Source organism: Falco peregrinus, chromosome 2 (genome assembly GCF_023634155.1).
Source record: "Falco peregrinus isolate bFalPer1 chromosome 2, bFalPer1.pri, whole genome shotgun sequence".
In the NCBI taxonomy this organism is placed as follows: domain Eukaryota; kingdom Metazoa; phylum Chordata; class Aves; order Falconiformes; family Falconidae; genus Falco; species Falco peregrinus.
The window spans coordinates 6,931,467-6,954,071 of NC_073722.1; the positions used below are offsets into that span (position 1 = coordinate 6,931,467).

Genomic DNA, 22,605 nt, shown 5'->3' on the forward strand with positions numbered 1-22,605 from the left:
AAAGCTTTTTATCTTGTATTCTAAAAATATACTGACTGCTTTCGTAGACCGGAAAACAAAAGTACTCCCTTCAAATTCCAACCACAATTTAGAAGGGTGCAAAAGAGCAAAATGGAGTCCCATTTAAAAAACCACATATCTTTGAAGTCTGTGAAGAATTTCCTTATTCTAGAGATTTTAAACACAGTGCCAGCAGTCATCCCTTGTACAGCTACTTCTCTGAAGTAGCTCCAGTTCCAGTAGAACTAACTTCCTCCATATATCTCTACCTGAAAAGTCTGATAAGGCTGTCACCAGAAAACCTCAGGAGCCAAGGGTCCAGATCCTCAAAGATGGATCAGAGGGAGTGAGACACCTTAACATAAATTGGGTGCTTTTGCAGATCTGTGTCTAAATTGTTTATTATTTCTAGTGACACATATAAGTAGTATTGTGAAAATGTCAAAGAAATTGTAAAGAAAAACCATCACACTGATTTGAAAACTACCTATTTGGAGTCACCATTTACAGCACTCAGTGCTCACGTTATGCAAAAACCTCTCTGGAGCATGACTAAAATAGTCTATTAAATCCGGTTCAGTGATCTGCAATGTTTTTAGCATGGATCCATTCATCAAATAAAAAAATCAGGTTTAAATTCCTGTATATGAGCCCAAGGCTAAATTTCTCAACTTTGGTAGCTGGTCACAGCATTAAGCAGGTAGAAGACAGGTGGAATTAATTCAGGTCAGGAGTTAATACTCTGTATGCATAATTGTGTCTAGAGAGGAGAGAGGAACTCAACTACAGTTGTAGAAGAGAAAATTCTGTCCCAGACTGCCAACACCTTACATCCTACCTACGTACACTGCATTGTTTCCTATGGATGATGTTCCATATCTAACTCAGCATCATTCTGCACATGAAGAGCATGCTGGTTTTAAATCACCACAGCAGTTTCAAATTGAATTTGGCACCTACAGCAATGATAGTAATATTCATTTGTAAACAATTTAAATTCCACCATACTAGAACATACAGTTCAAAAAGCTCAGCAGACAGTAAAAAAACCCAAAAAACCAAGCACAGGTCTGTACAGGAGGCAGGCATGTTGTGTGCCATGCTTTCTTTACAGGTTGTTGCAAAGGAGCGTACAAAAGACTACAAAAGACTACTAAAAGTGTCTCCCACCATCCCAAGGGAACAAGCCTCTACAGGAGCAGCTGCAACAGACAAAACAAGTACAGCGGAAGCCTCGGAAACATTCTTCCAACTCTCATCCTTTTTGGAAGGGCTAAAAAGACAACTCCTGTCTCCCACCCCTTTAAGTTACAAGTTAATTTCAGGGGGAAAAAAAAAGAATTCTGAAGAGCTTTCCCATCTGCCTTGTGTAATTTAATTTTCACTTCAGATGTAAAGGACCTATAGCCAAACTCCACACTTGTTTACAGCAGTGTATTCCCGTATTTACTCAGTTATAACTAAATCAAAGTTTTCTGCCCCAGCATTCTGTTTACCTGACTCACTTGGCTCCTTTTACAGTGCCTTTAATGACACATCCAAACATTTTGTGGTTGGTAGCTGTCGTCTCCTAATCTTTAGTGACAGCTCAGCTTGATCTGTGGTGTCTTCTAGGCTTGGATAGAAAACAGAAAATAAAATAACTTTTTTTCTCCTTTTCATCGTCATTTTTCCTCATTTTTTTACTGAAGGTTCTTCTCAACAATGGTTTTCTGGTTTTCACTTTTAATGACTGTGTTTTCAAACTCTGAATTTTAACTGCTCCTCCCCACGGCCTGAAATGTTTCTCAGCATTTACACATGCTTAGGGAAAAGTTATCTAGTGCTAAAGACTTTAAATAAATTATTTTTCTATATTTATCAAAGATGCCTGATGTAGTAAAATTGCTGTAAAAAGAAACGAGTAATTTTTTCCCCTCATTTTGCCTCACCCCCTTGGCTTTCCATTTTGGAAGGGAAAGACAGCTAAAGACAAGAGCTCAGCACTGAAGGAAAAGCACGATGAAGAATGCTCTCGAAAGATGGCCTGCAAGACAGACCCCCAGTAGTTTTGAACAGCTCTGATCACTTGTAGTCATACAACTGAGAAGAAAGGAAGAATTTATCAAGCCGACACTAGCCTCCTTGCTCTGAGTGCAGAGACCTATCAATTTCTGTCTCTTGGCTAGTCTTTGTAATAAATATAGGCTTGGTGTGTAATGAAAACCAGCTGAGTGTTTCTCAAGGTACAGATGCTTTCTTTTCTTCTGATTCCAGCTAAGATTGTTCTTACTCTTCATAATCTCTCACAGCTGCCAAAAATCCATCTTATCATTGCATGAGGTGAAGTTTCCATTAACAGCTATTATGGTAGCACAGGTCAGGCGTCCAGTGTCAAATGAGCTGCTAAAGAGAAACACTGTGCTAGAAAATGCTGTACTAGAGAGAAAAACTCAACTGAGGTGTGTTTTATTATTAATTTGAATAGTTTTTATGTGCAGATGTGGCTGTGCTGTGCTGCTGACAGACTGATTTCTGATGTCCTGGAAAAAGCAAAGGAAATTTGGGGTGTGGAGGAAGTGGGAATATACAACCACTTGGCTGACTGAAGAAAAATTTTAATAGTTTTGATGATGCTCGGTTTTCAGGATGTCAGCCAAGCAGACTGACTGCCCCTTCAGGTTGGAGGGCTCTAATGAAAGAAGCTCTGACCGTAAACACAACTTGAAATTTTAACAATCACATTGCTGCAGGTGAGGTGCCTGACTCCCAGTCAACACAGGGGAATAAAATAAAATCAATAATAATAATAGTCCCAGGTTTCCAATCACTTAATGGAAAATGAGAAGTGTCCCCCAAAAAGAAACAACTCCATCTCAAATATTTTCATTTTTAAAAGTTCTTCTTCCAGTAAAAGCACCTAAATTGAACACATCCTTTGTTGATAGTGAATGACAGTATTTTAATACTCTTCTAGCATGATGATGGCGTAATTTTCTTTCAGAATTACCTACCTGAAAGCGCCTATTACCTGGAAGACATTTTGAATATTAACATTGTGTATGTGTCTTTATAACTATCTATCTATATGATAATTGTACCAAAGCTATAATCATACAGGTGTATGCACTGTGCGGGCACCAAATGTTAATTGTCAGTGTGCTACGATCTGAACAAAGAAGTAAGCAGATAAAAAAATTATGTGTAATAAGTTTAGGACTTGTTTTACAAAACCCCCCAATTTTAAAATAATGAAATGCATTCTTATTTGGGGAACTGTGACAAAAATATTAACTGTCATATATATTTTAAAAATTACTTTTGACATTTAAAAACACAAAGAAATTCAATATTTTCTTAAAATACAGGCTACTTTCCAAAGTATCAAACATTAATTCTTTCTACAATACCTCAACATTGCAGGCCCTCCATGTGTTCCGGCACTCAAAGATTCCTACAAGCCCTTTATCACCCATGCTCAAGGGCCTTAAATATACAACTACAGACAAAACTGATCCTAAACTGTCAAATTAATTTGCCTAAGATGGCAAATTAAGAGCACAGAGAAAGCTACAACTTCCTTGAACTTCCTTCTTCTTTGTGTGGAGAATAGGCGAGGGCACTTTGCTAAAGAGTAATTTACACTATAAATTACTACACCACGTAGCGTGTGGAGCTATTATTTCCCCCTGGCCTGTAATTCTGAATATGTACTCTACCAAACCATGCCAAAGCTATCAGACACCAACACGCTATTGCAATATCTCAGCAACATCCTGCTTAGCGAAGGTCACCCTTCCTCTACCAGAAAGTCACACCTTACAAGATGATGGGTCAGTCTCTGTGGAGAATGAGGCTTCTTTTGTCAACCACTAGCATTTTACGTAGCATGGGAAAGAATTTCCCACACCAAGACATGAAGACCCTGCACTGAATTTAGTCCCATGTTATGCAGCTTAAAAAATCCCTACTGTATTTAAGCTGTTACAAAGCTTTTACAAAATTACAAGGAAGTACATTAAAACCCATCTTTTCTGACTGCATCTGCACCTCTGGCAGTAAAACGGAGCAAATCCAGTACCAGGACCAAGGCTCTACCACCAGTACTTGGGGGGCAGCTTATGCTCAAGAGAAATAGGCAGGTGCTCTCTGCCAATGCCATCACCACAGCCACCCTGACCCTGGGGTCCCACAGGCACTGGCAGAGACGGAGCAGTATGGGCTCTGGAGGATAACTGGGAAGTGAAGGGCATATCTGTAGTATCTTCCCAGAGCCCCACATACCTAACTCTTACTCTGTACCTTCTACAGTGAAGAAAGTCTGAAATAATACAGTACAGAAGCAGAAGATGCAGTAGTAGGTAGTTTTTTCTACCCTCCTCCCACAAAGGGCACTATGTTGCAAGCAGAGGTGGAAATTTCAGTGCTGAAGAGAAATCATCGCTGAAGTAGACTGCAGCCACTCAGCACAGAGATATACTGTCTCCCTTAGTGCTAAAATTTCAAGAAAGGCATTAAGTCATAGATCTGATTCAAAAGGATGTTGAGTAAAACCCCATCCTTTAAATGGATTAATGAAAATATTTTTCATTTCTCTCACCTACACAAAATCTTGTTTTATAGAACATGTGGTTGACCTATAGACACCAAAGCGTTTGGTTGGGGTTTATTTCTTTTCCTAACTGGAAGAAGATTTACATGTATGTCAGGATTTCTGGTAGAAATCTGGTCTCTTCCAATGTATACTGATAATAGGAATACCAGATTAATGAGCATCTCAGTTGAATTAACGGAAACAAGCCATCAAAGTAAAAATGTACAGCACTGAACACAAGAAAAGAAGATATATTCTGCTATTTAGAATTGCACTTTGAGTAACCGTAACAGGTCACTAAGAACATTTCTCAAGATTTTTTTACACTCAAATCAATCTTCTGTAACCCTTGTTCTGATCCTCAATCCTGGGGTTCTCCTTAAATGTAAGGCTGGGTTTACACAAGGTTAAAATGGTTCAACAGTTAAAGCAGTAAAAAGGATTTAACAGTTGGACTTGGTCATCTTAAAGGTCTTTTCTAACCTAAACTATTCTATGATTCTAAAACATCAGCACTTCTACTGTCATCTCAAAATTACAAGTGAAAAAGCAGTAGGTATGCATGCATCTCTGACAAAATAATTTTCAAGGCCCCTGTACTTTAGCACATTTCTGTCTTCCAAGTAAAAATGGGAAGCCAAACGCATCCTGAAGGCAGAACAAGATGGACAAGGATACTTTTTCCAGGGTTGACTGAGGAAGACTGCTACAGCCTTTGCATCGGTTGCTGCTTCCTTTAGGGCTGGCAATCTGCTAAGCTGCCCTTTAAATCCCAAGAGGATTGAGTGCATTTGGCCAAGCTGCAATCTCTTCCCACTCTCTTTCTCACGCTCACTCTCTTCTTCTTAAAGAAGGGAAGATTTGATCACCCTGCTTCCAAATAGGCAGAGAGAGAGTTGGGAAATGCCATCCGAGGTGGAGAGGACCCCTGAGAAACTGTAACACAAAACAGTACTGGATGACACCAAACAGCAACACAAGTATGACAAATCTGAGACAGTAACTGAAATCAAAAAGTAGGGAAAACCAAGCTAAAAAAATTTCCAGCATCAAGATGTAACTGTAGGCATGAGTGCGACAGGAAGCTGTAGAGATAAAAATGGAAGGTAAAGTTATGTAAGATAAATAAACATCAAAACTAGAGTGGAAATTAATGTTAAAGATGTTTGGCTTTTATCAGCATCACCCTTGATTTAGCTCATGATTCTTTTGCTTACTTGGTATACACATTTCTTTGTGACTACCACCAAACACCAGCGGCTGTAGATGAAAGACTTTGGGTATGATTTAGTGTGGCAGCTCCTGTATTCTCTCTAGTTTCTCTCTTCCTCACAGTATGAATCCAACACATTCATATGCACTGGAGCAGAAATAACAGTATTTCCAGTTAAAACTGTTATATAAATTAAGTTCTGCTTTGTTGGTTACTATTATGTCAAGAATTTTTTTTTCTGAGAATTTTTTAATAAAAGTAAGATGTTTCCATCCATGCTCCTTAGCCAAACTTTTGATTTCATTAAAAATTAAAAGTATGAAATTTGTTGAAAAAATTTTTGAATTGAAAAAATATTACCACAGTTGTGGTACAGATGCCTTATCACCACATTATCCTCCCCAATTAGGGTCTTTGATGAAGCAGCCTCTCTTCTGTTGCCTTACAATCCCTTCTCCTATTGAAGCACCTGGTGCTTCATGAGAGATGGCTGGGCCCTGGCCGCAGGGGAATAGAGGTGCATGAAACATCCCATGTAGTTTTCCCTAGTTGTCATATCCACACTTCCAGACAGACTTTTTCATTGAGGTACCTTTGGGTTTCTCTCCACAGATAATTGAATTTCCAAGTAAAACATGAAATGCACAGTTTTATATAAAAAACCCACCAGCTTTGATATATAGTTTTCAACCTGTCCTACTCATTATTATACACTTAGTATTTCCATGTGTGCTGAGGAGATGATATTATACCTGGGTCAATCATATACACGCTGAAATACACAACTGCATCTTGAGCATCTGCAAGATAGTTCTGACAGACCTGGCAAACAACATGGGAGCTTTACCAGATCCTTGTTTCCAAGTTTAGTAACTGGAAAATAAAAGCATCTTGATGCATCAGGGTAGTAGAGCAAAACAGTATGTACTGACAGCGGCTGAGCTGGTTTTATTCTTTATATAAGTAGAACGTTGCATGGCTTATTTTTCTGTCAGTGAGCCAGAAGTTCATAGGTAGTGGGGCTAAGTTGATCCAGAGGTTACTGGGAAAGAATTTCACTCACACCGCAGCATGCCCTCTCAGCACAATGCTGGCTCCTTCCAGCATCTACTTTCTTCTCCCCTCCGCGTCCTTTACGTTTTTCATTATTACTGTTACATTCAATAAGGTAGCAACATATGTGTTATTTTTTCCCGGTCCAGCAACAGTAAGTGTTAAGTAGACGATAGTTCCAAAATGCAACGTGTATATCATATTTTGTGACTAACACAATCTCCCAATCAGGACATTTTGATCTTCCAGTTATAGCTAGGGACTTTTTCAGGAAATGATCTTTTTACATGCTCTCATAAACTCTCAGAATGTCTGGTTTTGGTTCACTCTGCTAAAGAACACCAATAGTTTCTCTTTGGTTTTCCAGTGTATGTTTATTGAGCTGATAAAGACTGCAAGATGTATTGAAAGAAACACTTGGTTTATTTTATTTTATTTTGGCAGTGATAAGAGAGTGGAATCTATTTTAAAACCAGGAGAAAAATAATTGGCATGTCCCAGTTATATTACATTTTATACATATGCATACATGAATGCATGCACACAGTGATATTAAAAAAAGAAAAAAAATTATGGGTACCTTCCTGACTTGCAGCCAAGCCACATAAATGCTAGCCAGTTCGTGCATTTAATTGTATCAGCATATAATGGTAGACAGATTTTCTTCCCTTCTGGGCTGCAGCATGAGAGGAAGCTTTCATAGGAAACAGGGGAGCGCAAGGTAAGGGGAGCAAAAGACCTCACTTCCATTGTAAAACAGAGATAGATTAAAAAGCATACACATCTAGATGATACACTGAAACATAGTGTCATGCCCTCCGTATAATTTATAGAATACATGCCTGAACTAATAAATGCCTTAGGGAATAGTTAGTGGTGAGTGGAAGCCTTGCTTAAGTACAGTGGTTACATTAAAATCAGCCTAGACTAGCTCATGTTCTGGTTTAGGTACAGGCAACAAAACAGAAGCTGCAGTTGAAAACTCAGAAAATCTGCTGAACTTTCAGACCTCTTTGTGTCTGTCTCCTTTTTCACATACACGCAAACACATGCACAAACACACCCTTCAGTAAATTCCAACCAGGAAATAAAGAAAATTGCTTAAAGAAACAGATATTGCTGTCTTGTTACTATGGTCAGCTTTCAGCAGGGTATGCAAAAAAAAATACACTTTATGGCTTTTAAGCTTAAAACTCATGTTAAAGAACAAAAGTCTGCAAGGTCTTTATCCGGTACATTGAGTTGAAGGTAAGGTCATTGCTTGCCAGCAGGCTATGACTGACTCTAATTAAACATTTTTATACCACTCATCTGCTGCTGGGGAACATGTCATTAAAACACAGGAAACATTAATCTGCAGATTAATGCTATAAAAAGAAAACTTTTACTCAATCTTTACTTCCAATTAAAAGAAGCTTACAAAACATTAACCCTTAGAATTCTACAACAGCACCACCTAATAACAGCTCCAGGTGGAGGTCTGCCTTTGCTAACTGCCTGTTTCTTCATCTAGTCACACCAGTTTTGCCTCAGTGTATCTGAGCTACATTTACTCACAGCACGTGTACTGATCTGGTCTTTTGCCTGCATCATCACAGATCTTATATTAGGGAATTGATTAAGAGTATTTACTACATTTTGACTATTCGGAACAGATTTCAAATACTTTTCAGAAAAATGGTGGGTGATCTCTCTATAAACCCCTATGTCTTAGGAGCACAGCGTATACTATTATTTATTCATTATTTATCAACCACTGTGGTCCATCTTGAAGCAATTGCATTTCTGTGTGAAGGCATCTCTATGCTAGCTCCATCTGCTTATAAGACCACGCAATTTTTTGGACTCCGTTTTAAGGTAGGGGGGAAGAGGCAAAAGGAGATTTATGGAAAGACGCAGATTTCCATGCTCTTGTCTATTTACCAGCAGTATGCAATTTACTGTTGGTTGTGAGGTGCTATTTAGTCTCTTGAACCTCTAGTTCTCTCATCGAATCCGGCATTTATTCTCTTTCCTTTCTGTAAGGAACGATGTTCAAGATCAAATCTTTTAAAAAGGGATTTATAGCCACTGTGATTAGCAACACTTGATTGAGAAGGTATAACTAGTAACGTTCATTTTGTCTTAATACGCTGCTTAATTTGAGGAGTCCTTTACGGTTTTAGGGCATTTGCTTCCTATCGGTATCCATATATGAATATGTATAGATGAAGAAACAGAATATTTCCATGTTACACTATCTCAGTCTGCACATTTAGAAATTTAGCACACAGTTTCAACAGTAGCATATTATCACTGCTTTTACTTTTCAATCTTTTTTTTTTTAATATATATATATAAATGTCTGTCATCCAGGCCTCAATGTTACACAAGCATTTAGTTAAACTAGTTAAACAAGATCAGATTGTTGCTGGAACCATGTTAGAAGTATTTACAGTAAAACTCATCTGGCTTCCAGTATTGTTCTGAAGCTGAAATTCAGACCAGTCTTGAAAGTTCACAGAGGTTCATTAGCTTATTTGAGCAAAACCTAGGCTCATTTTCAAGTAGGCTTTGGCTCATATTTAGTCCTAGATAAAGGGCACAGTACGATAGTGATATGATTAAAATGTCTTGAATGCAAAACCTCTGTTCACTGTTATGATGTGGAAGAGAAACATTGTTTTGGTTACCCATTCAACGCTCATCAAATCGGTCACTCACTTTCAGAGGGAGGTTTGCTGCTCATGCTCGCCAATACTCACCATGAAGCTAAAGGATTTACACAGTCTGCTAAGAAGAAAATACATATCATGGGCAAATGAAAACATTGCCTGTTATTTAGGAAGTAAAAATGTCTCCTAAGCTGGGAAAAGCAAAGTATATTCTACCTTAACAAGAGACAAAAAGTGAAAATAGCATCCACTAAGTCCTCACATACTTCAGAATTTATTTCATATCATTATCATCACTTAATGGATTTATACATCAGTTGTTTCTTTTTGTCCATTAACCCAATGACCCAGATTTTGCCGCAGATCAGATCCAAACAAAAATCTTTCTAATCATACTGGAATGGAAGACCCTTAATGAAGTTTAAGGATACTCTGTAAACCTGGTTTGTCCTACCATGCCAGATTGCATGTTTCTAATCCACAGAGAGTTACAGCTAGTTTGTCAAGATTAAACAAGGGAGGAATGAAAAAGTATTATTACCGCCTCTGAGGCTTCAAATCAGTTTTCAGTCTGCTGTGATGACCCTGGCCACCTTCAAGGTTCCCTGGAGAAAAGAAGAAAAGGAAATTAATAAATAGAGATTCATAAAGACAGCTGCAGCTCTAAACAACATCTACTGCTCTCTTTTTTCACCCCTTAGTATATTGTGAAGAAAGAATGCCTCATCCATATGAAAATATAATAAAATTCATATGGGTTTTTTATATGGAAAAGGTATGTAATTAGTTATAGTTTAAAATAAAACATGAAGACTGGATGAATGTATGCTCACAGTAAAATAAAAAGCAGCACTTCTTGCCTTTTTTTTTTTTTTTTTTAGAAAGGCTCTTTTAAAAATCCTAGTAAAACCAGCAGATGGACTAATTTCATTTAAGCTAAAAATAGTACACAGCCAGAGAAAGTTAAATTTGTGTCTCACTTCATAGGGAGTGTCAACCATACATTCAGAGGGATTCACTGTTTTGTGGGCCGCTTGGGATAGGTATCATGCCAGACGGATCGCATCACATCACAGCAATGTACTTTTTCATCCCAGTTCCTCTGGCATCTTTGCCTAGGAATCAAACACATACCTTTACTGCTTAACAAATCATTATCTTTACCATATAATGCTTAAGAAAAGAGGACCAGAAGTCTCATTTGAATATTGTCCATGTAATTTTTAGCTCACTCCCTGGGTCCACTTTGGACTCTCCCAGCCAGGTCTCTTCAACACAAATGTTGAATACAGGACTTTAATCCTACAGCAATGCAGACTCAAGGAGTCACTACTCTATGACTGGCACTAGAAGCTCTTCCCTAGTTTGTGCTTAAAGATATAAATACAATTGAATGGATTTGTCCAAGACACGGCAGCATTTTCAGGAGGCAAGAAAGGCTTTTAGGAAACAGTCTTGCTCTGTGACCTTTTGGGACATTAGAAAACCTTATGGGCGTTTAATCTGTACATCTTCACATATGACCGAGTCCCATTTCCATATATACTGTTTCTCTGTACTGCCTCTCTTTTTAAACAGATATGTCATGACATATCAAGAAAATTTCACAAAATTCCAGGTTTCATTGAGGATACTGTGATAAACTGTAAAAATGACTGACCACCAATTTAAAGAAAAGATCTACTCTGTCTAAAAAAGTAGAATCCACTAGTTTTTTGTGTTTCTCCTACTCAGCTATATGCAATTTTTGTACTTAACCGAAGCATTTTTCTTTCTTTCAGCTCAGTCTGGAAATGATCTTTCCTGATAGTTCATCACAGAGCAACTGTAGCTTTTTAAAGCATAATTAACATACAAATAAAGAATAAATAACTTGGATTCCTGTTATGTCACTTTACAGATACACTTTGCAACATACCTTCTCTGAAAAAAAATATCCAAGCCCTCAAACAGGATCAGAGAAAAAGCTATTCTGAATCACCGTAGGAAGAAAAACTCAAAACCAAAACACAAAAGCAATGTCCTTCTCTCCTTCCCAAGAGAAAATACAGATCGACTGTATTGGCTTTGCGTGGCAAGATTTTGGGGGGCGGTGGTGAGTACAGGGGTGGCTGCTGTGAGGAGCTGCCAGAAGCTTCCCCCATGTCCCGCAGAGCCGATGCCAGGCGGCTGCGAGAGGGACCCGCCGCTGGCCGAGGCCGAGCCCCGGGGCGATGGTGGCAGCGCCTCTGGGACAGCGCGTTTAAGAAGGGGGGAAAATGGCGCAATGGCAACTTCAGCTGGGGGGAAGAGTGAGACTGTGAGAGCAGCAGCCCCGCAGCCCCCGGGCGGGTGCAGGAGGCCGAGGGGCTCCAGGCCCTGAGCAGATCCCCCCGGCAGCCCCTGGTGCAGCCCCCGGCGGGGCAGGCTGTGCCCCTCAGCCGCGGGGAACTGTCTCCCGTGGGGGGGCCGCAGGCTGGGGCAGGGCAGGGGGCGAGGGGCGCCCACCGAATTCGCCCTGTCCCTGCCCTCAGCTGTGCCAGGGGGAGGTGGGAGAGACATCCAGCATTAAGTTGAGCCCGGGAAGAAGGGAGGGTAGGGAAAGGTCTTTTTTCTGATTTGAAAGGTCATAATTTCAACTAATTTCCCCAAGCGGAGTCCGTTCTGCCCGTGCGGTAACTGGTGGGCGCTCTCCCTGCCCTTACCCCGACCCACGAGCGTTCCGCTCTGTGTCCCCCCTGCCCGGCTGAGGAGGGCAGGGACAGGCGGCTCCGGTGGGCACCTGGTGTCTGGCCAGGGTCAGCCCACCACACCAACCAACCAAACCAAATTACAGGAGTAGGCATGAGGAGGAAGGGGAAAGGAATAGGGATGGGAAAGAGCAAAGAGAGAAAGGGGTAGGGGGAAGCAGCAAAGAAGATAAACTTTTTGACAGGTGGTAAAAAATTTCTGGAAACACTGCTTTTACCTATAAAAGATAAAGAAAAAATAGAACACGCTCAGAAATGTAGATCTTTCATATTTGTACCAGGTTACAACTTCGGAATAGAATTACATTTTAAATCATAACTATGCAGAGTAGATAGTACTGGGTAATCCAATTTGTATTTATAATTTGAAGTATTGCAGAAGAACCACTGAGTGAAAAAGGAATGCAAACTCAGAATATGTGTTCAGCAACATTTGCTTAGGTGAAAAAAAAAAAACAAAACCAAAAACAAAACATAGATTTGCTACCGTTGCTCAATATTACATCTCAGCAGCTGGGTCTGAATGATTTATGTACTGAATTATTAAAAGTAAATCAAATAAACGCATGGGAACAGTAGGCATTCCATTTGCTTTCATTAAATCCCCCTCAGGTTATTTCTTTTATATATCAGCTATTTGACCAAGCTGACTGAAGGGCTGTTCAAGTGTCATGCTAATATTTTGGCATGCCCGATAAGCAGTGATAGAGGGGAAGACTTTTTCTGCCACTCTCATGAAGTGTTTCTGAAGTGTTTATCCACTTAATTATGACAAGTTGCGTTAATTAATACTGAAGGACCTTTCTGATGTGAAGTTCCTGAAATTACTGTAATCTCAGTGTTCTGAATATTTGCAGGACACATTTCTAAGAAGCTGTGAAATATATTTATATATACAAAACTTAAAATACATTTTCAGAGTTGCAATCATGTAATCTTACTATATTTTCTGTTCCCAAGTATCACAGTGATTAAATTTCAAAATTAGTTATCTTAATGAGACATAATATCTGCGAATTATTTTAGTATAATTCAAGTTAAACAAATCTAAAATACATCTTCAATCAGAAATGCTTACAGGCATTGACTCAGGCTTTTTTGCAATATGATTTCTTTGTACAGAATATTGTAAAACATACATAAATTCCATTCATTTTTTAAGGTTATCTTTTGGGTTATGTTCTCTGTTGTGCAAACTTTCCCATACGCAAAAAAAAAAAGAATTTCATTATGTTTTATTTTATTCTACTCCCAGTTATGCTTCTCAGGATTCATGAAAGCTCAGTGCTCTCATTCAAATTGTGAGAGAACAGACTTTAGAGGACTTATATATACCTTTTTGGACTGAACTTCTTTCAGGTTCATCTATGATGAAATAAATAGCCTGGGCCCGTGTTGTTTCTCAAGAAGGATTACAAAGGAATTGTCCATATGCAGGATCTAAGCCAGTGAAGCAATTTCCCTTTCATATTCTTTCTTACAAGACAGCCAGTATGGAAACATCATATTTGCTGAAGGTTTACAGGAAGAAAACACTGTTTTCATGTATGAGCATGCTCCCTGATTAATCAAGTAGTCGGTTCCCATGACTGTTCATATACACATATAAATATATTACTGGTTTAAATCACTAGATATTTGTCATGTTCCGTAAAATTAGCACAGTTTCTGAAATGGAGATCTATCTGTGAAACTGGAGATCCTTTGAAGAAGTCTATCCATTGCTCCTGAAGACACATTTATACTGCTTTTCATTGTGACCCATTATCATGTAGGACTTGGAAAAAATGTAGAATTAAAATAAGTTGACTGGACATTATATTCCCACTCCTATCACCATTTCTCTTTCAATTCACAGCTAACCTGCATGCTCCAAAACAGGTTATGAAGTTACATGGACTTAACTCTGAGGAGTAACATTGCCAAGTATTTATGGTATTTCCCACTATTTAGGAATGAGAAGTTTTTCACATAAAAGAATATTTAGCACCCAGTGTCTTCACATAAAATGTTGGCTTTCTTAACAAACAAACAAACAAACTCACAACTATTATTTTCTTTCCAGAGAACCTTTCCTGATGTCCCATATAAACTAATTTGGTTGGTTTGCATTCCCAAGTATTGGGTTCTTACCTAGACTACAAAATATAAGTTACTGGGAACCTTCATGAGGCATTACCATTCTTCTCTGAAGGCCAAAATATGGCAGATTAAAATGGCAGTACATGTATGCCAGTAAGTGCAGCACAAACAATTCTCTTAAGGAAACCACACATAAATGGCAGCCAAACGAGATTTTAGCCAAAATTTTTCAGTATTTGAACTGCCCCAAATCAACAGACAACATAAAGGAAACATTTTTCATTGTCCTGGAAAAAAATACCTATTTTTTACGTAGCTTTCCTTTCCCTATCAAACAGAATAGCACTGCCATAAAATAAAATATTCACATTAAGCCTTCTGTACTGAATAGCAGGGAAAGAAAAAGCAATCAAAGATGAGATTATTCTTATTTATTATTTCATTATATCTGAGGAATAGTCTGCAGATATCATCTATAGGTAAATCTTGCAATTAAATTGGTACAAACTGCAGCCCAAGACCACCTCTGAGTTTAAAATTAAGTCCTATCCATTCCAATTTTATCAAACCATTTTTAAATTCATAAGAAGAAATTCTAAAACCCTCAAAAATTATAATATTATGATAGTGAACAACAAATAATCATTTACTAGTGTTACACCTTGTGTCAGGTGCCAGCATTCTGAAAAAGCTGACTCTAATCAAATGAAACAGTAATATTTAAAAAGGAAAAGTTGCCATTGGGCATCACAAATGGTATATAGAAACTTCTGTAAATCCTTGGAAGTTTTAAAGAAAAACATAAATTTTCTTTTTGTCTCTGTAGCACAAAGTATGTGCTGTCTTTCCCTCTACCCCTAACCAGAAAAGGTTAAGCTATGCTCTGAGGAACTTATTTTCAGGTCAGCAAAGTAAAAGCACTTCTATAATGTGAAGTTTCATCTTTCAACAGGAAATGTCTGCCTGGTGTAAGATTTACTTTCACAGCCATCCTGAGTTTATGATAGCAATCCCTTATGCTACAGGAAAAGTGAAGTAAAGCAAATGTACTATGTACTATATAAAGTATAAGATAAACATTGCCCATTTTTCACTTTAACAACGAGCAAAAATTGCTGTTTCCGTTATGAAGAGAAAGGGGTGGGGTAGCTGAGTGTTCTCTGATGCTGCCTTATTTATTTACAGAAATTTTTAACGTGCTCTCTTCCTGACCACAACTAAAATCAAATGACAAGAGGCAGTTTTCCTGCTCACTTTTCCAAACCTCTGTTAGTCAAAATGCTTTCCCACCAGCTGTTTCCTTGGGGATATGTTCTCCATGACTAAGCTCTGTCTCCTGTCCCCTTACCAGCCTCTACATCAGATTCTTTCGTCTTTTCCCCATCTCTCCCACAGTCATACAATCAAAAAACAGTGGCTGAGAGAACTGGTATTGTTTCCAGTTGCCTCCAGGGAGCCTTTCCTGTGTTTTGTGTGGCAGCTACTGCAGTTTTACAACAGAATTTCATTTCCCTTAAGGCCCTAAAATTACAGTGGTCTGCTAGGTCCCTCAGGTTTTAGAGAAATTTAGTTTCAGCTATAGATTTTCTTTAACTTCTTTTTTTTTTTTTTTTTTTTTTACATTTAAATCATCTTTATTATATTTGTTTTAATCATGCATTTTAAAGCATTGATGACCAACAATAAGAAGAGGATATTGCACAGAAAATAGGACTATATTAAGTAAGTATAATACCTAGGAAGCAACGTTAGATAAATATGCATCACCTGCTAACAGGAAAAAATAATGAACTGGAAGGGAATGCTGTTACATGAAAAAATCAGATGATTAACCGGGAAAAGCCAAGAACCTTTTCTGAGTCACTGAGGTGAATTGTAAATTACTGAGGATCTGCCACTTTAATTTACTGTTTTTTCAAGCTAACAAACTTAATTAGCATGAAAAATAAGGCTCCCATTTCATCATTCACCTCCAAAGCATAAGTACAACTGGTGTTTGTATGGGCATCTAAGAAAGTAAATGAAATCTAATAGGTACCGTACCATCTAGCTGCCTACCAGATTTTGTTTATGCCGAAACACCTGATTTAAGTATGCAGGTTGGGTATCTGTAAACAATATATGCTATTTCATCTTACTATTTTTTTGGCCATTTCAGTAGAACTGCACTTCTGGCATCTTCTACAAAGTATGACATGATCGCTGTTTGCAATGGATCCAAATGCTTCAGTATTGCTGCTCTGAAATGTATTACCTGTAAAACTACAACATGGGACTTCCACGGGGCAAGGGGACTTCAGTTTTTGGAGGTCTGAAAGCAGCCAATAGTCTCAACTTTATATGTCTATCTCTAACTTATGGTGGCAACACTATCATTGGATCATTCTGACACAAAAAAAGTGTTAGCTGAGGTGGGCTTACCTCTGCTTTAAGGATGGAGATCTTACAGAAGCCCAGTCGGACTACCAGCTCATTTCAAGCTTGCTGCTGAATTTATATTGAGTGTTAATGACTTCCAGCTAATTCTAAATTGGAGTTAAGAGCTTACAACAGAAATTGACCCTTGCTGTCCCAGTGGAAAAGTGGGAGTGAAATGATTATCTGGGGCTATTTGTTAGGTCTGAAAACCCACTTAATGGATCAATAAATCAAACAATGAATGAAGCTGGGTTTGAAAGTAGGTGTGTGGATTCTAGTACTAAATAGGTGTTTCATGTGAGGGAATGGTGTGGGTTATTATATACTGAATGAAATTAGCTGGATAGTATCCTGCAAATCCCCAAAGCAGTATGACATTTGTTCTAACTTTACTATCACCATCCCTTCTTGTTACGTATTCAGTAAAACACCCTTGTATGTGTGCCTTGTGCAAAATGTGTCAACCAAATAAAACATATTTGTTATATTTTAATGCAGTACACTAGTAATATATAAATGTCTGAGTGTTTGCCTAAGTAGAATAGTCAAAGTGCTGTCAAGAAAGATCAAAGAAAGCTTAATGCTCATGTTTAAGACATTTTCTGGTCTAGGTAGAAAAATGTATCACTGAACTGCCATAGAACAAAAATGATAGACAGAGCAAAAGAAAGACAAGCTTGCTTAGAAAAATTAACAGAAAATGAAGCCCAAAACCTCATCTTTCCTGACCAGTGCATGGCATAGGATAAAGGCACTCCAGAGACAGCTGCTTCTTCCAAGTCATAGACAGTTCACAGCAGATATATACAAAACTACGACAGGACATGCTGCAAAAGCCACACACATTACCCCAGGGTTTCTTCACTAACTCGTTAGTCAGTCAATCAATCAATCATCTTCATTAAAACAGTGACATCTAAAGGGCTATCAGAAGATCTGGGCTGGAGGTTTTTATGATGTTTTTTAAAAGTATTAAAGTATGCCAGACTTTTTTTTACAAAAATGGTAGAAGTAGTAGAGAAAATAGGTTTGCTCTAACATACAATAATTTATGCAAACTTGAAAGGCACTACGTGCTATGATTTACTGTAGTGTACTGCAATGCTCAACGTTCACTCAGCAGAATGACTGACTCAGTAAAATCACACTTTTTCAAACTGTCACCTCATTATATGCTTAGGTACTACAGTGGAAAATAAAGCCAGAGCTTATTGTATTCAGTGTTAAATAAATAAACGCAGAACAAGAAGGTAGCATACAAACCTAGTTTTCACATCACAGATATCTTAAGACAAAGTACATATATATATGTTCCCTTGCCCCAAAAAGACTTTGCAATCCGGCAAATGTGATTCTTGAGGTAAAGGCAATTCCTAAACCATGCTTACCGATATCCTCCATAAAAATTTGTCCCTATTCATGCCAGACAGTAAACTTTTGTGCTAAATCCCAAGAATCATCCTCAAATAGCATTTTCCACACATTTTCCAGTCCACGATGTTCAGTTTCTTATAATGCATTTAGTATAACCTCAGTGGAAGGAAACCCATACTTCAAGTACATTAGGACACACCATCCCAGAAATCTTACTGTGTTCAGAAAACATTAAATTAGGAGGAACTGATAGCATGTTAAGAAAGGGCAGAAAATCAGTATGATTTTAGACAAATACAGAAGCGGGTTAGCATCAAATAAAGTCAGGGGCAAAAGACTTAGCTTAGAACAGAAAAATTGTATGCACCAAATCAGAATGAAGAATGATTAAACAGCAGTTGTTAAGAAGAGATTTTAAGGAGTGCCATGGATCACAAGCTGAACATAAATCAAAGTTTTGTTCTGTGGAAAGAGGCAGGCATCGCATCAGGATGTATTTTACAATATTGCCTGTAAAAGACTGAAGAAGAAGACCTTCCTGTGACTCTGCCAGGAGGCATCTGGGTGCTTGTCCTGGAAACACAAAACTGGGAAAAGAGGTTCACCATTTAGAGTGAGTCTGAAAATGGGTGACAAGAATGAGAAAGGGTGAGAAATTAAGGGGAAGGGGATGAGGAGGGGGGATGGGGAGAGAGAGAAAGGAAAGGCTGAAACTGAAGCTACTTAAGACAGGATGAAGGTGACTGTGGTGTTCAATTGAAGTAAACTGAAAAGAGACCAACTATTAAACTATTTAGAGTTATGACAGTAAACAGACACAAAGTTATGGGCTTAAACTTCAACAGCAATAATAAGTTATGCATTGGGGGAAAGCTAATAAAGTTATCTGGTGTGCCCAAGGAGAGCGTGGACCTTGCATCACTAGAAGTCCTTAAGACAAATTAAGAGACACGGGCATACTTGATTCTCCTGCTGGGGCAGGAGAGATCTCAGGAGGCACTTTACAGCCTTAAATAAGTTATCCTGTGATTCTGCAAAACTATTGCCATCATAATATTATTAATCTCTTCAGAAAGTACACAGTCACCACAGAAATAAAATAGAGATAGAAGAAGAATGCTGAGTTTTTTAGTAAGTTTCTTGCAATTGATCTGAAAGAAAGTCCCTGTTAGGGTCCTGGGTGCCTATTAAGAAAAGCTCCAGGGAGATACACTTCTAGTATTTCCCATTTTGTCATTTTTTTTACCCTCACTAAATTCTTTAGATTCTGTTTTGTTTGTAGTGTATCACATCCTCCACAGAAATTTTCAAATGCATCCCCTCAGAACAGTTCAAGAGATCTCCTGCATGATAAAGAAGAGCCAGGAATCTTTTTCTCCTTTTTTTTTTTTTTTTTTAAAATGAACATGTTTTAGAGTTAATAATATGCTGAGGGAGCAGCTGCACTCAGCAAAACTCCAGCTATAAAACCCCAAAAAAGCGTGTGTTTCTTTCACATCATAGTGCAGCCAAGACAGCTGAGTCTACATCTGTCTCAAATCACTGGCAGGTAAAGTTTGCATCTCACTACAGCGATGTAGTCCCACTGGATTATTTTATTTACTTGAGACAGAGCAAACTGAAACATTTGGTTTAGCTTGAATTTGTGTTTCTCCCCAAACTTCACATGACTTTCAACAGGGCTTTTTTGCGTTGTTTCAATGTACCTGTTTTTATTGTATCCATTGTATACTTGCAGCAACAAACAAAAGCTATAAAAGTGATACAGGATTGCGATGACCATTTATGCTGCCATGTGCTACAAGGACTGTGAAAAAGAAACACACAATGCTCATATTTGTAAATTCTGCACAAAAACTCAAGATGGGCAGCACTGAAGTAAATTTCAGTTGACTGTAAAACTGGAGGAATATATGTACATATAATGGCAATTGAAGTATCTTTGCTTTTCTCTTTATCTAGCCCTCAACCCTTTACCTTTTACTAGTTATAACCTTCCTGTCGCTATTTGTGTCCACATTCCCTTAAATCACTTCTGTTCCCATAAATCGCTTCCCTATTGAGAACACTGCAATGAGTTTGTGTTTACAGACTGTCGTTCAAAACATATAACGTGAAAAATTGTTTTCCAATCTCCTAAATCATGCATGCACATATCAAGCGACTGATTTGGGCAGTACTGCTTGACCAAGTCATAATATTCAAGGCTAAGAATCCCAGTTAAGAAAAACACTGACCATATTTTATAACATCTGTATTTGCCCTACAACTCTTCCTGCTCATCCTTTGCCGCCCTTCCTGCTCTCACCTCTCTTTCTCATGACCCAGGATCTTCAGTCACACAGATCTGAAGGCTGGCTTAAATTCATTTTCTTCCAGTGATTCCTTCAGCATCTCTGCCTCCTACTCTGCCTTTTCTAATGCCAGTGTCTCTTTCTTCTTCCTCAATAAACCTCAGATAAAACTATTTAAGGATGTTTTTGATCTGCTTATTTACAGTTTTGAGATTATACCTCGCCCTTAGATTTTTCTACATGGCAGTACTATATTCTGAAGTCCCTGAGTCGATGTATCTAGCCAGAATAAACAGGCCAAGGCAAGCCCACAATATTCACTTAAGATTTTGGACTTTAGAGCTCAGTGAAAACGCGAATCAGAAAGTGTGAATTAATGTCATTGGGTGTAGCCACTGACTTACCTAAATTAAAAAGACAATTTGACACGTTATCAAGAACAAAAGACTACAAATGAAAGCTACAGAGAATGAATTTTCTACTCATTTTAAAGTGTAAGTATGATCTCCGTTTTCAAAGCAGACCTCCTGCAGCTTTTATTTGACTTTCATGGCACAGTAATTTAGGGCACAGCGATGCACTTCAGTTGCCTGTTTTGCTCCCAGCACTTGCAGCACTTTATAACATGGTTACCTGTAGGCCAACACACCTGTGATCATGCAGTTAAAATGTCAAAGAGATTACAGCTCAATCTGCATTTGCTGTAGAAATTAGTAGGAAAAATAAACAGCATATACAGGACATGGACTGCATGTATAATTTGGCAACCATAAAGCATAAAATTTGCAAGTGCAAAATGATCTTTCATTGTCATGGTTTCACAGAAATGTCAAGGACTCATCTAGTCCTTTCCTTAGCTCAAGTGTAGTGTGAGGAGTATCTAGGTCATCCTTTACACGTATCTAATCTTCTGAAAAATCCCCAGTGGGTGAAATCCTACAGTCTCCTATTGTGGCTTGTTCAAATGCTTAATTATATGCATAGTCATCCAAACTAATGCTCTTTTTTCTGCAGACCAAGTCAATTCTTAATTGTCCTATTTCAGATGGACATGGAGCCCTTTAGTTTTCTTGCTGATTGCAAAACATCTCTGCAGTTCTCAAGTTCCCTTTCATATTTAAACTTACTCTCTTCTCCTAGCTTTGACTCTTTTACACATTTTATAAGTACATTCTGTAAGCTACCCTCCAAGCTATAACCAGAAGAATTAAATTGCCCTGAGACTGAGACTAGGAAAGCTTTCAGCAAAACCTTATTGACTTTGATATCAGCGTGGCCTCAAACTTACTGGAACTGCAGTTCAACTATGTTAAAGCCAATACCAACTGCTCTTTCTACCATCTCCATAATCTGTTTTTGAAAATATGTTGCAAGACTGTCATATATGCATCTGAAATGAAGACAAAACATATTTGCTGTTTCCCCAAAAAAACCATTCCTTTTTGGGGGGTGGGGGTGGTGGTGAGTAGAAATCCAGGTGGGAGCTACATTGCATCATATTACTATCAACTATAGCCTGTGGGATCCCCTCTATTCCCGGATGGTCCCAGAAGGTAATCACTAATAATCCAGAGTGCAATGTAAGCATTCATGGGGGATTTTCGATACCCAATCACTTTTTCTCCAACTTGACATTTTGGTTCTTCCCCTCTTGTTCCTCACTAATATTACTGCATTAACCATAGAGTCACAGTAAAAGTCTGACACCGTACTCTCTATCCCATTATTATCTTCTTCAATAAGCATCTGCAATGATTATTAGACCTGTCCTTTTTTAATTTTCTTACTTTAACTACCTTTAACTAACTTAAATTGCTTCTGATATATTTACAGAACCATTACTTAATGCCTTTTATATATGTTTTCCTGATCAATTGACTTCTTATGTAAGGACCTCTGATTTCATTCCCGTTAGCCTGTGCAGTCTTTGCTTATAATTTTTCATGATTCCTTTCGGATTATCAGGTTATCAGGATGCTGATTTATTGACAGCCACTTATTCTTCCTGTCATTTTTGTGAGTCAGGCTTGCTTGCCAGAATGTTTGTATTCTCTTCTGGTTTCCTTTTTTCCTTAGTTTGCTTTCATAGACCCTAACCTAGCAACTCTGATTTTGCTAAAATAGACTTTCTTGAATCCCTTATGACTGCCTGGTTCTGATGATTTATATATATATATATATATATATATATATATTTATGATGTGGATAAATACT

General features: G+C 38.2%; 1 long non-coding RNA gene across 1 annotated transcript; it reads right to left on the bottom strand.

Annotated features, from left to right (window-relative positions):
- Positions 1–1,496: 1,496 nt before the first annotated feature.
- On the bottom strand, positions 1,497–10,674 carry LOC129783959 (uncharacterized). Its single transcript, XR_008746163.1, has 3 exons — positions 10,474–10,674; positions 10,035–10,098; positions 1,497–1,615 (listed from the first exon to the last, which is right to left on the bottom strand). It is a non-coding gene; the product is annotated as an uncharacterized LOC129783959 (long non-coding RNA).
- Positions 10,675–22,605: the final 11,931 nt, after the last annotated feature.